Consider the following 14,201-nt stretch of genomic DNA (forward strand, 5'->3'; position numbering starts at 1 on the left):
GAAAGAGAAATAAAGGAAAGAGAGGAAAGAGAAAGGAAGGAAAGAGGAAAGAGAAGAAAAGAGGAAAGAAAGGAGAAAGAGAGGAAAGAGAAAGTTAGAGGAAAGAGAAAGAGAGAGAGGAAAGAGAAAGAGGGGGAGAGGAAAGAGAAAGAGAGAGAGGGGAGAGGAAAGGGAAAGGAAAGAGAGAGAGAGAGAGAGAAAGAGGAAAGAGAGGGAGAGGAAAGAGGCATAAAATAATTCATTTGCATTTAAAGAATGTTCGGAAAAATGTTCGGCCCTCCAGCACGTTCACTTCATCCAATCTGGCCCTCTTTGAAAAAAGTTTGGATACCCCTGGTCTAGATCTTTTTGGATCCTGAGTTTGTCTTCTGAGGTGTTGACTACTCTTGTCAGTTTGGTGTCATCTGCAAATTTGATGAGTTCCCCTTCAATTCTCTCATCTAAGTCATTGATGAAGATATTGAAGAGTACTGGGCCTAAGACGGAACCTTGTGGTATCCCACTCTTACTTCTCTCCATGTGATGTAGTGCCACTGAGGACTACTCGTTGAGTATGGTTTGTCAGCCAGCTCCAGATCCATCTGGTAATGATGTTGTCTATTCCACCTTTTTCTAGTTTACCAAGGAGTAGGTTGTGGTCTACTTTATAAAATGCCTTACTGAAATCTAAGTATACCACATCCACAGCATTTTGTAGGAGGTTCCAGAAAACATTGAGCCACAAGGAACAGCATTTTAAAAGACAAACATCTGCTTCCAAAGGATATTATAGAAAATAATGGCCTTCCCTTTATCGAAGGATCTCAGTAAGACCAAGCTGGTTATTGCAGGAAATGCTACAAGTCATCATCGGAGGCTGAATCATGAACTAGCAAAATGCTTTAGGGGATGTTGCACTGAGCAGGGGGTTTGAGCTAGATGACCTTTAAGGTCTCTTCCAAATTTATTAGCCTTCCTTAATCCCCTAGAATTAAACACATGCAGCTTCAACACCAACCATCATCAGTGGAAAGATAGTTGGGAAAAAGAATGGCCACCCATCCAGTCTTCCTTTTTAGCATATTTCTCAGGCTTATGGTGTTGGAGCAGTACTTAGTCATCTGAAGGCTGATGGGACACAAGTCCCTGTGGCCTATTATTCAAGGACTCTGTCATCTGCAGAGCGGAATTACGCTCAGATTGACAGAGAAGCCTTGGCCATAGAGGCTGGCATTAAGAAATTCCATGATTTCTTATATGGCCGCCACTTCACGGTCTATACAGACCATAAGCCTCTGCTGGGTTTGTTTACCACCAACAAACAGACACCTCATATCATTTCTCCTCGTATGCTGAGATGGTCCATTTTCCTGTCAGCATATGACAACACTCTAGTTCACAAACCTGGAAAAGAGATGGGCCATGCAGATGGCCTAAGCAGATTACCTCTGAAGCAGGTAGAGCCAGACCCTGCTCCTGCCATTAATATTCTTTCTATTCAAGAGTTGCCTGAATCTCCCCTCAATGCTAGGGACGTGGCTGCAGAGACTGCCACTGATCACACACTTGCACGGGTGCTGACATGGGTATTGTCAGCCTGACATGTGTCCAGATGCGACATTTCAAAGTTTCTGGCAAAGGAGAAATGCACTGTCTACCTTTAATGGGTGGCTATTATGGGGGAGTAGAGTAGTTATCCCTGCCTCACTGAGGTCTAGGGTCTTGTCCTCTCTACATGAGGGACATCCAGGCATTGTGCGCATGAAAGCGCTTGCGCGCAGCCATCTGTGGTGGCCAGGGCTTGATAAAGCTATCGAAGCTTAGGTGCATGGGTGCCAAGTGTGCCAACAATCATGGCCTGAAATGCGTCAGGCCCCAGTACACAGGTGGGAGGAGACACACACCCCTTGGTCAAGGGTACATTTAGATTATGCTGGGCCCTTCCAGGGGCAATTCTTCCTTATCCTTGTGGATAGCCATTCCAAGTGGCTAGAGGTTGTACCTGTCTCCTCCACTACTACTGCCAGGACCATCCAGGTGTTAAGAGGAATTTTTGCAACCCATGGCCTTCCAGATGTGCTTGTCTCTGACAATGGTCCTCAATGTACATCTTGTGAGTTCCAGGCTTTCCTTCATGCCAACCTGATCCGGCATGCAACGTCAGCTCCCTTTCACTCCTCCACCAACGGGCAAGTGGAGAGAATGGTGCCCACCACCAAAGATGCCCTCAAATGACTAACATACGGCAGCTGGCATCACAGGTTAGCAGATTTCCTTCTTGCACATCGCACCATACCATGCACTGCCACCAGAAAGAGCCCAGCTGGGGCTGCCATCTCATTACTAAATTTGATAGACTGCACCCTGACTGGGTGGCTTCACAGGTGTCACAGCCGCGGGCACCTAGGAGACTTCAGGTGGGCGATCTGGTCTGGGCTAGGAACTATGGTCCTGGACACCTCTGGGTCCCTGCTGTCATCTGTAAGATCTCTGGACCTCTATCATATGAAGTGACTTTGGGAGATGGCCGCATCCTGAGGCGTCACATCGATCAACTGCGCTGGCGGTTGTCCCGGGATGTTTCCACCCCTGCCTCCGCTCTCGGGGGGAGGGGGCCCAGGAGCCAGATCACACTTCAGGTCAACATCTGGAGACCCTGCCTCATTGCTCCTGGGAATTAGGACGCTAGGGATTTCCCAGGGGTGGAGCAAGGGCATCCTCACGATTCAGCTATTGCGCAGAACAGGGAGTCATGCGTATCAGCAAGAGCTCCAAATAGGAATTCACCGGAGAAGGGGTTTGCCATAGCGGCAGCTCCTGACTCTGGCACTTCGGCCACAGGGGACTGGAACTATTGGGGCACTCCTGCAATGCAGGTCACGTCCAAGACTGGTCGCGGGCTCAAGAGATTAAGTTCCCTGGAGCCATCCAAGGTAGTTGGGGAATCCTCAGCCAATTCAGAAGGTTGGGGAATTCCAGTTGCTCTAACGGAGCCTGGAAAGAGCTCTGGCAATTTTGCCAGTACGCCTCACCAGGGGTCACCTGCAAAACATGTGCATAAAAGTCCTGGTCTAGCGAACCCACCAGACGGGCCGGTAGGCCAGGCGCCCTTAAGTACAAGTCCTGGTCTGCCTAGCCGAGCAGGTGAGCTGACAAGCCAGGCCCCCTCCCTAACCTTGCGTAGGTCACAACGGGCTAAGGCCCCTCCTAAGCATCTGGGCAATTATGTGAGGTTCCTGTCAGTACAAGGGACCTTACAAGTGTAGGTTGTGGAGATGGACCTATGTTGGGTAAAAGACATGCGAAGTCCACATTAGAGAGTGGTTGGTTAGCTAACCCTATTAGTTATAGAAGGGTGTTGTATGGAGTAGAATATTATTTTTTTATTTTTTTATTTTGTAAAGAAATTGGAATTGTGTGTGTTCTATCTAGGGGGGAGGGGTGTTGTGTCCTGGGCCTGTTGAGGAAACTCATCAGGCCCAGAAAGTTTGCAAATGGTCCCGGGCATTGTAAAAGCTGCCTGGGACCAGGCAGAGTGGCGCCAGCCTTGTGTGCATGCCCAAGGCGTGAAGAGGAGGAATTCCTATTGGTTCACTCTGTCCGGGTTTTAAGCCCTATAAAAGGCCTGCGTGCCTTTTGCTTTTTTGCTTGGAGTTGGAGAGAGAAATAAAGAGCTATTGTTTCCACCATGCGTTTTCGTCAATTGCTTGTGAACCGAAAACACAACACATAGCAATGTCCTAGAGAAGCAAAATATTTCAACAGAAATGAGAACTGAGCTGTTGTATTGTCACATCCAGGTGCAGAAAACAAATCAGAGCAAGCAGAGTGCACCAGCTATGCAGCAAATAAACAATACTATAGGAATATATATGGGTATTCATATTTATTTATTATTTGTTCAGAATAACACTCCATCAACTAGTAGACTGTGATCCATGAAAGAATATACAAAAATAAATGTGTTACTGTATAAAATGTCAAAAGAGTTTTCCTTTTCTATTTGTTTCAAAGTCTTTTGCCAAAGAGTGAGTATGTATGTATGTATGTATGTATGTATGTATGTATGTATGTATGTATGTATGTATGTATGTATGTATGTACTTTGTTTTTTTTTGAAGTATCTGTAATGAAAAGGGGTTAAACTTTCTTCAGTTTTATTTCCTATAGAAAGCTTTGAAGGAAATTCCCAAAGTCCAATTTCTATACTATCTTTGCATGTAAAAACAGGTTTTTACTTCCTACTATATATTACATAATTCATTTATAAAGTAATTGTTTGGCTATCTTTATACATCACATGAACAAGTGAATAGCATTGCCTTCTCTGATCTCAACATCAGTTCTCCAATCAACTTTCTTGTGTTATCAGTACAGCTGCATATATTAAATAACTATTACGTAAAACGGTGTTCCCATAGGAATTACTTTATTGCATCACTGGGAGATTTCTCAACAGAAGCTGAACTTGCAACCAGAAGTATTCTGAATTCCCTTTTCTCCAACTACAATGAGTTTGTTAGTTATAACTCTCTCCTTCTCTACCTTCCTTTTAAAATAACCAATCATGTTGAGTATGTATAATGTGTTAACATTAAGCAACTCGTGTTTAAGCATTACAGAAGTTAGGTCCTTGGTGCTCTCTGAACTTGGTTGCTTTCTGCAAGACATTTCATTACCAAACTAGGTAACATCATCAATATCCTGGTAGGGGCTCAGAAGTGGGCAATTTCAGAGGTCACCCCACTTTTGGGAATTCCTTATCAGAAGATATTTGATCAGTTTCTTCCTGGATTTTAGAAAAATTGTGAAGTCCTATCTGTTCTGTCTTGTACAGGAAGAGGCTGTATTATGACTTGAGACAAAATTCACTGGCTTAGGACATTTTTATTGCCTATTTTTTAGTCTTTTTAAACATATAAATGTGGGGTTTGGAGGGGGATGTTATTTTATGTTGAGATTATTAGCCACCCAGAGCCTCTAGGAATGGAAAGCATACAAGCAATGTCAATTAGTTGTATTGTACATTGTGACAAGGATTTGGGTATATTACTTGATCACAAATTCAACATGTCCCAGCAGTGTAATGAAACTTTAAAGAATCCCAATGACATGTTGAAGAGCATTAACAATTGCAGTAGGTAATTATCCTCTCTACCCTACCTTTGTCATATCTCTCTTGGAACATTGTGAACAAAGAGCCTTGGTGGCGTAGTGCCTAGAATGCAGTATTGCAAACAAACTCTGCCCAAAGCCTGGAGTTCGATCTTGACAGGGCTCAAGGTTGACTTAGCCTTCCATCCATCAGAAGTTGGTAAAAGGAGGACTCAGATTGTTGGGGGCAATAATAGAGCTTGTTAACTACCCAGTGAGTGCTATAAAAACTATGGGGAGGTATAAAAGCCTAAGTGCTATTGCTATTGCATTCAGTTCTGTACATTCTATTTAAAGATAATAAACTAGAGCATGTCCAGAAAAGAGCTATGAAGATTGTGAAAGCATTGGAACCAAGTCCTAAAAGGAACAGTTAAAAGACTTAGGAATATTTATTTTGCAGAAGAGAAAAGACAGACATGCTGGCTGTCTTCAAGTATTTGAAAAACTGTCCCTCTATAAAGGGTTCTCACTTGCTCTGAAGGATAAGGCTACAACTAAAAGGATGAAGCATGACTGATGATGATGATGATGGAATGGTGATGGTGATGGTGATGATGATGTTGGAAGGGACCTTGGAGGTCTTCTAGGCTAACCCCCTGTTCAGGCAGGAAACCCTATCCATTTTAGACAAATGGTTGTCCAGTCTCTTTTTAAAAACTTCCAGTGTTGGAGCCTTTGATATTCCTCCCTTCATCTTTGATATTCTATCTTAGTTATGTGCCCCTCTTTCCACTTTTCATACATGTCCTTTTTGTCTTTTCTTATGTGGTTACCCCAGATTAGTAAATTTCCCCACCCAGGCCATTTACCACTCTTTGATTGTTTCCCATTTTCCCAAAATGTATCTCACAGAGGAAGTGTAATAATGATTGTTGTTTTGCTTTACAGCAGCATGTTCCCTCCCTAACTGAATATCTACTTTGCTGTAACAGTAATGTTTCAGATAAAGGGGCTTTGGGAAACATCATTTCCTGGACTCCTAGAATACCAGTTCCTTTTTCTGGACTAAGGAGCTAAGCGGAGCTGTCTTCCTTGGATGATAGATCACTGGAAAATATTTTAAAATAAAAATAAAACAATATCCAGAAGAAGACAATAGCAAATAATCAGGAGTAGAGCTAAACGTAAAGAAGACAACTTCTCCATTTTCTACTGCCAGTTCTTCAATCACACATGGGACCATCCCCCCTTCAATCACTCGCTCATTTTCTCATTATATATGTTATGTTTCTGGATAGGTGTGGCATTGACAAGGCAATTGGTGCAAACAACAACTCGTTTATTAAGTTAACACAGAAGCGGCACTAACTGCCGCTTAACCTCTATTTATAAAGATCACCGGTAGGTGGCGACCAATAGAATTAAAGCAGTATTTCCCGCTTAAACACAAACTAACGAGTATGTAGACAGTCAGTCTGGAGTTTGAACGGATGCAGCCATTTGAGCATTTCCAACAGTTTCCAAGTAATTCACATCAATACATAACAATATGTACAGGAGAAATAGCAGAGAATTGATTCTTTAGTGCCAGTTTTGTGTTTCCACAGAGTAATCAGACCCATGAAAAGAGGAGGGTGAGCAGAGAGACATGGGTCACACAGAACAGCTTCTCCCTTTCCAGCTCTCTAATGTCACAGGATTAAGGAACTCATCGCCACGTATGATTGGCTTTTCTGCTGCTGGTAATTTGCATCAAATGAGACATTCTCCACCCTATCTTTCTCCTTCCCCAGCTTTGGGTGCGAACAGAACTTTAACTCTACCTTGTTGCCAAAAAAGAGTAGAGTTGGGAGTGAAGTCAGCCCTTCTTTCAGCTGGCACAGCTTCCTGCTGGCTGCCGCTCTTGAGAGTGGCACTTACTGTAAGTGCCGCTCTGTGCGAGAACCAGTGGTGGGATTCAGCCAGTTCACACCACTTCGGCAGAACCGGTAGCTAATTTTTTGTTGTCCAGGCCCAGAACGGACTTCTGGAAGCAGCATCCACACAGAGAACCAGTTGTTCACATATTTGAATCCCACCACTGGAGAGAACCCTAGGTGTCTTGGGGTGTGCAATGTTCATTATTTCTAGTTGCATTGCACCCCAGTTTCACTTCCTTTGCTGCTTAGGTAAAATTGATGTTGCACTGGTATCCATGTAAGCCAACCAGTGTAAAAGGACATTGTTTCCATCTCTTTCACTGCAAGTGGGGAGAAATATCAGTCATTGGACTCAGTCATACTTCCTGGTTGCTCCAGGATATGAACACGCTGCTTACTATTTCAGGAAAGCAGGGATAGATAACATCATTGGCAGCCCATATCTGACATTCTAGAGTTTCAAAATATCTTCCCTATTGCAATTATGTGATCTGGGGAGATTTTGCAAAATAACACAGCAAGCCATAGAGGTACAGCATTCAATCTATGAACTTGATTTACATATCAGCAATTGCATCAGATTCCTGTTTGCTAGACATTAATTCACTTACTGCTTCTGCAGTTACAGGAATGGTGAATACAGTAAAAGAGATCTGATCTGTGCAGTTTTGTACTAATTTATGCTGGCTTGATTTTTAGAAAAAGATTAAAGAAGTTAATGAGTTTTATTTTAATAAAATCTTCCTTCTTCAAGTTTATTTTGCCATTACCAGCACTTGTTTTTTCCCCAGACTGTTGCCTTGACCTTAGAAGAGATGAAGATAAACACCAATACAGCAATACAGATGAATGATGGGCAAAGTAATTTTAAAAAAGAGATTTCTTCATTCAAAACATCCAAGCTGGGGGGGGGGAGGAAAAAGGAAAGTTTTGGGAAATGGCTTTTGTGCATGAATTGTCTGAATTGGCAAATTGGTTTGGATCAATCACATTTAATGGTTTGAGTAAATCTATTTAATTTGGAAATGTGTTTGAATCTCTTATAAATCATATCTCTGAGCTTTCAAACCTAATCAAAGCTTTCCAAATTCTTACTACTTTGTATTGATCACAAGATACTAGTGCTTCCTGATCTCAGCCCATATTTTACACCTGGGAACAGAGAGCATAGCAAAGCAGGACTGGTGAAAATGAGGGGATTACCTGTTGGCACAATGAAGGAAAACCTCAATAACTGATTTGATACAGTTCAAAGTGCTGCAAAGACAGAACTTTGGAAGCCCAATTGTCTTTTCTTCATCTTCATGTTCCTTTCTCCTACTTAATGTTGCATCCTCATTCCTTATCTGATATTCTGAACAATCCTGGGTGCCATTCCTTGTGAGGACAGCAATGATCATCCCCATCAGTGCTCTTTGCCCAGGTAGAAGAGATCAGTGTTATGGGCTGTAACCATCTGGGTGACTTGTTCTAAAGTGCTTCAGAAATCATATTGTTTTTTTCTTCCAGAATATTTTCAAAATTTAATTGCAAAGAAAGTACATGGAGGTATGCTTTTTGTGGATGGAATGGAAGTAAGGTTAATTTAAAATGAGCAATCAGTGCTTAATAATAATAATAATAATAATAATAATAATGATGATGATGATGATGATGATGATGATGATGATGATGATGATGATGATGATGATGATGATGATGATTGGAAGGGACCTTGGAGGTCTTCTAGGCTAACCCCCTGTTCAGGCAGGAAATCCTATCCATTTCAGACAAATGGTTGTCCAGTCTCTTTTTAAAAACTTCTAGTGTTGGAGCCTTTGATATTCCTCCCTTCATCTTTGATATTCTATCTTATTTATGTGCCCCTCTTTCCACTTTTCATACTTGTCCTTTTTGTCTTTCGGTTTATCAAGAGTTGTTCATGTAGCCATGCTGGTTTCTTTTGAGAGCTGTTATTTTACTTCTTCGTTGGTACTGGGCTAGACTGGGCTTTTATAATCCCACTTTTCAAAGTTTCCCAAGCTTCTTGGATTGTTTTCCCCTTGAGGATTCTCAACCATGGAATCCTTCCCAAGTTGATTAAAATTAGCTCTCTTAAAGTCCAAGGCTACCGTTTGACTTTGTCTATTGCTTGTGCTTGCATAATGTTAAATTCCAATATTGCATGATCACTGTGGCTTCAACACCTTCTATCATTTCATTTCTGTTAGTGAATTGCATCCAATTTGGATAATTTAGAGTACTTTTTCAATTTTATCAAATTTAGCTTCTAAGGATTGTCACAATATTTTAATAGAAGTTCAGTCTGCAGGAATATGCTGTACTTTGGCTTTTTTTCTCAGCATATTAAATATCACTCTCTGGTGGCCGAAGGGAATAATTGCACTATGATTTCTCAGAAAAAACAGCGAGGAAGCCAAACAGAGAAAGGGCTTCTCCAAGTTATATTAGTTGATAGATCTGAACAAATAGCACAGAGCTAAGTAAAAACAAAATAACCTTATAATGAAAGTTTGAAATGAAAAAAGGGAAAGGATACAGCCTTGAATATCACAGAAGCAGATTCTTCAGAGTAATTCTTAATTAAAATAAAGCAGCTTAGTCACAAAAAACCTTTAAAAATCCAAAACTTTGACTTCCTGTTCTATAAGCTAAATTCAAGTACCAAATCAATTTTTTTAGTCCAAAAGAACTAGCAAACTATTGAAAGTACAGTTTCCTAACTGAAGGAAGCCTCCCTTCAACTTAAAGATTCATAAGTTAAATAATAGGTTTAAGAAATGGAGAAGTCAGATCTACAGTAGTTTCCATTTGTCTCAGCTGCACCAGTATTGAACCTGATGGAAAGTAATTCTTTCTAGGTTGCCAGTCGAGGGAAGCTTTTCTATCGGTCATTTCCCTGCCAGAAGCCCAGGCAAAATATTCTTCATGCATTCTGATCAACCCGGAATAGAAACAATGGATATTCTTGATCTTGACACTATACCACCATATTTTATTTATTGGCTCCTGTATCACATGATAAGCTCCTGATCAACGTATGAGCCACTAAGACACCCAGATCCTTTTTTCATCCTATATACAAGTCAATAACTTCTAATGATTTGCCCCCAAATTATTTCTGAGCAATCTTCTTTAAAAAATAAGCAAGATTTAAAATAAGGACATGATCTCAAGTATAGCTCCCATCTTCATGATTAAAACAGGGTCCCAATCCTGCCCATCCCAGAGCCTAAAGAGCATAAACAAAAGAATACAGGTAGCCTTCAACTTATGAATATCCATTTAACAATGGTTCAAAGTTACAATTTCAGAAAAAGTACTTTACAACCTGTACTCACATTTATAACCATCAGAGTAACCCTGGGGGTGGGGTCACATCATTTCAGTTCATGTGTTTGGCAATGGGCTCACATTTATGATTGGTGTCATGTAATCACAAATTGTGAGCCTTTTTGGCAGTTTTTGGCAGGAATCTGGATTCTCTTAACAACCATGTGATTTGCTTAACAACCCCATGATGGTGATGATGGTTTAAATAATCTGACTTCCATGGATCTTCTCACACTTTTCCTATGAAAATTCTCTGCCATCTCAACAGTAGGAACAAACAGATCCATAATGGTACTCATGGTCCCACAATATGTGAATATGTCCAGTGGTGGGATTCAAATATGTGAACAACTGATTCTCTGTGTGAATGCCGCTTCCGTAAGTCCATTGTGGGCCTGGGCAACAAAAAATTAGCTGCTGGTTCTGCTGAATTGGTGCAAACTGGCTGAATCCTACCATTGAATCTGTCACAAGGTTAAACAGATATCACTTTGTGATTTTGGTGGAGTTGTTTCTATCTATTCAACCAGCTTTTTATATTGAAATATGATTGCTTCTTGCTTAAGGTTCAAATATCTTGATATTTGGGAAATGGATTTATTTGTAATCTTTCTTCTTTAAAATTAATTTAAAATACTCCCATGAAAAAGAATATCTACAATACCAAAAAAACATTAGAAGTTTTGAATGATATTTTGTTAGGGCTTGCTTCATTTTCCATAGCTCTTGAAGCATTTTCTCTTGTATAAAAAAAACAGAAACAAGATCAGAGGTGTGATAACATTAAGACTGTTCTAGATATGACTCTCAAGAAAATAATCAAGGGAATACTGATTTCCTTGTTACCTTCTGTAGAAAGTTAGCACCCAACCACCCTCCTAGAGAAGGAAATATTTTGGGGATATTAAAAAAAGGCAGAATATTATATTTATGATATAGAATATCATTAGAATGTGATTAGAATAATGGAGGAAAATCTTAGGCAGAAAAGCCTCCAGTCTCCCTTTCCTCTAAGCAGAAACTGACCAAGCCAGCTTTTAGAAATGCAGATTTGATAATCCTATTCAGAAAGACTGGGCCACCTATTCATAAGCAAAATGCCTTCAGCCACCACCCCAGAGAAGATTTGAGCTGATGGGATTAGAAAAACGAAGACTCCAAGTACAGGAACATGACCTTTAGGACATAATAGGATTAACCTTATTAGAACACCAAAAGGGCACATTCAAGCTCAGGTCAAAGTTCTCAGACAGGAACAGGCACCTCAAACACAAAGCCCAAGAAGGTATAAAAACCCAGCCAACTCTCGACTCCATTTTGTCAGCCACCCCAGAAACATGTTTTGTCACTGAAGTTTCTGGCAACTAAATAAACAAGAACCTTCTTTCTTAAGCAGCCTCCATTTTATTTCCAGTGTCTTAGCATCCATTTTGTTTACTCCTGGCTTGGACTGGACCTGATGATTTTCCTTTCAACACTTCTAAACATCTTGTGTGCTGATCCAGGATTCCATAGAATGAGATTCAGGCACAATCTACTTTAGCACATGAGTCTTTAGTTTTGAACATTTGAAATTTTTTTACCTCTTCTCCCACAATAAAAGCTGCAGTTTAAGCTGTCTTGGAGGAAAACAGAGAAGACTATAAAATTAACTTGGACACAGCAGAGAGAAAAAAGTTTGGGGAGTTATAATACTTTAAAAAAAATTACCTTCCTTGGAGTGTATCAGTGCAAAGCCTTATAAAAAAAATCCTGGCTGGAAAGTTACAAAATGGACACCTAATGACATCTAGTGGTGAAAATAAAGAACTACACCAGGTTCTGTTTATATTTTGTTTGGAGTGAGGGAACTTGGCCTGAAGCCCAGACATAGATAACAGACTAAATCCTTGGCTGTCTCTGAACTTCATAGCCTTGTAGATTGCAGCTGGAAAAAGAGAAAAACTTCTTGGGCTGTCTTTTCTGCAGGATGGATTACAAGTAAAACTACAAACTATTTTGAATCCATCTGGCTTCTTTGGATTACAAATACTGCTTGACCTGTAATTTTACAAACCATTCAGAGACAGAGTGAATGGTAAAGAACTATCAACAGTAAGACATTTTGGATTATAATTTTGACAGATTGGCAACTTTGTATTTTGGGACAATTGGTTAGAGTTGGTGTCAGAAAACAGAAGTGGATTGTAAACTTTTTTTCCTCTCCCCTTTTTTCTTTTTTCTTTTTTGGTTTTTTTTCTTGTTGTTAGGGAAACTACTGGATTATAGATTTTTAATCTCCGAACTATTTAAGGACAGTGGAAGCTCAACTGTTTGGGGCTTCCCTTGGAGAAGGCCCTATGGACTATTAACTTTGAATAGTAGGACCTTGAGGATTATAAAAATGGATTACAAATCTTTTTTCTTTGTTCTCCCTTTTCTTTCAGGGAGTTTATTGGATTATAGATATTATAGACAAAAACTATAAGAGTTATTTAAGACAAATTTAAATGATACATTGTGGTTTTGAATATAAGATTAATGGTTTTGTTTAAGGCATTGGGGGAAAGTATTAGAGCTGACAAAAGATTTGGGGGGTGGAAACAAAAATGTGTGTTCTGAATTTAGCTAAAACTGGCAAGAAAATACCCTCAGACCCGTCCTCCACCTCTGCAAACCCTGTGTATCTCTGTGTATCAGAGATCAATTGAATCAATGCTTCAACAAGAAAAATCTAACAATTTTCAGAAGGAGATGCAAGTGGCATTACAAGCAATCCAAGAGGCAATCTCCTCTCACAAAGAAGACACAAGGAAAAAGCATGAGGAGACAAAAGACAACTTTGATGAAATGAATCAAGAAATTCATAACATAAACTCTCAACTAGAAAGCTTCCGATAGATAGTTACAAAGAATGAACAAAGAATTCAGAAAATAGAAGACAAGTCAGCAGAGAATGATCAAAAGATGGAAGAAATAAAAGATGAAAATCAGAGGCTGATGCAGGCAAATAGAGAATTGGAAGATTCAATGGCAGTTTTGGAAATGGAAAAGGCATTTTATTTTTTAAGTTTTCAAAACATAATGGAGGATAAGGAAGAGGACCTTGCGGACTTGCGGAGAGAGCTATTGGCTGAAGCACTGGAAATTGGGAAACAAGAAATGGAAGGAGAGATAGACTAGATATTTTGGTCAATTCAAGCTACGTGAGGAGAAATAAAGTCCCTAGAAAAGTACATGTTAGATTCATCAAAAGATCTATAAGAGATGAGTGAGAGATGATACTCTGCCTTATAAAGAAAAGGAAATTGTAGTATTGAAGCAGATCCCCAGGAGGATAAGAGATTCACAAAGAGAATACCAATTCCTGACCAGAAAATTAATTGAAAAAGGAGTAAATTTTAGATGGCTGATTCCGGAAGGGATTTTAATTAATCAGGACATGAAAAGATATAGATTGGACTCTATGCTCAAGGCAATGGAGTTCTGTGAGAGCTATAAAGCTTTTTTGGAAGGGGAAAGCCTAGAATTTCATGCAGAGAGAGAAGCAAAAAAACAGGAAGAGAGAGCAACAGAAGGAGCCACCCAACCAAGGGAAGAAGAAGAAACAGAAAACACAAACATAGAAGAAGGGGCAAAAGCAAGAGAACAGAGACAGATAAGAACAACTAGGAGAATAAAACCTAAATATAACTGAAGGAGATGGAGAAGGAAAATGGAATTCTCTCAATGAATATAAACAGACTGAACTCCCGCACAGAAAGAATTTTTTTTAACACAACTACAAAAATTAAAAATGGATATAATTTGTCTCCAAGAAACACATATTAAGAGACAATACTATAAACTGTTGGAACAATTGAAAATCAGGAAACTCCACTTCACACTAGCACA

This window comes from Protobothrops mucrosquamatus, unplaced genomic scaffold, assembly GCF_001527695.2.
Source record: "Protobothrops mucrosquamatus isolate PMUCROS unplaced genomic scaffold, P.Mucros_1.0 scaffold1156, whole genome shotgun sequence".
In the NCBI taxonomy this organism is placed as follows: Eukaryota; Metazoa; Chordata; class Lepidosauria; order Squamata; family Viperidae; genus Protobothrops; species Protobothrops mucrosquamatus.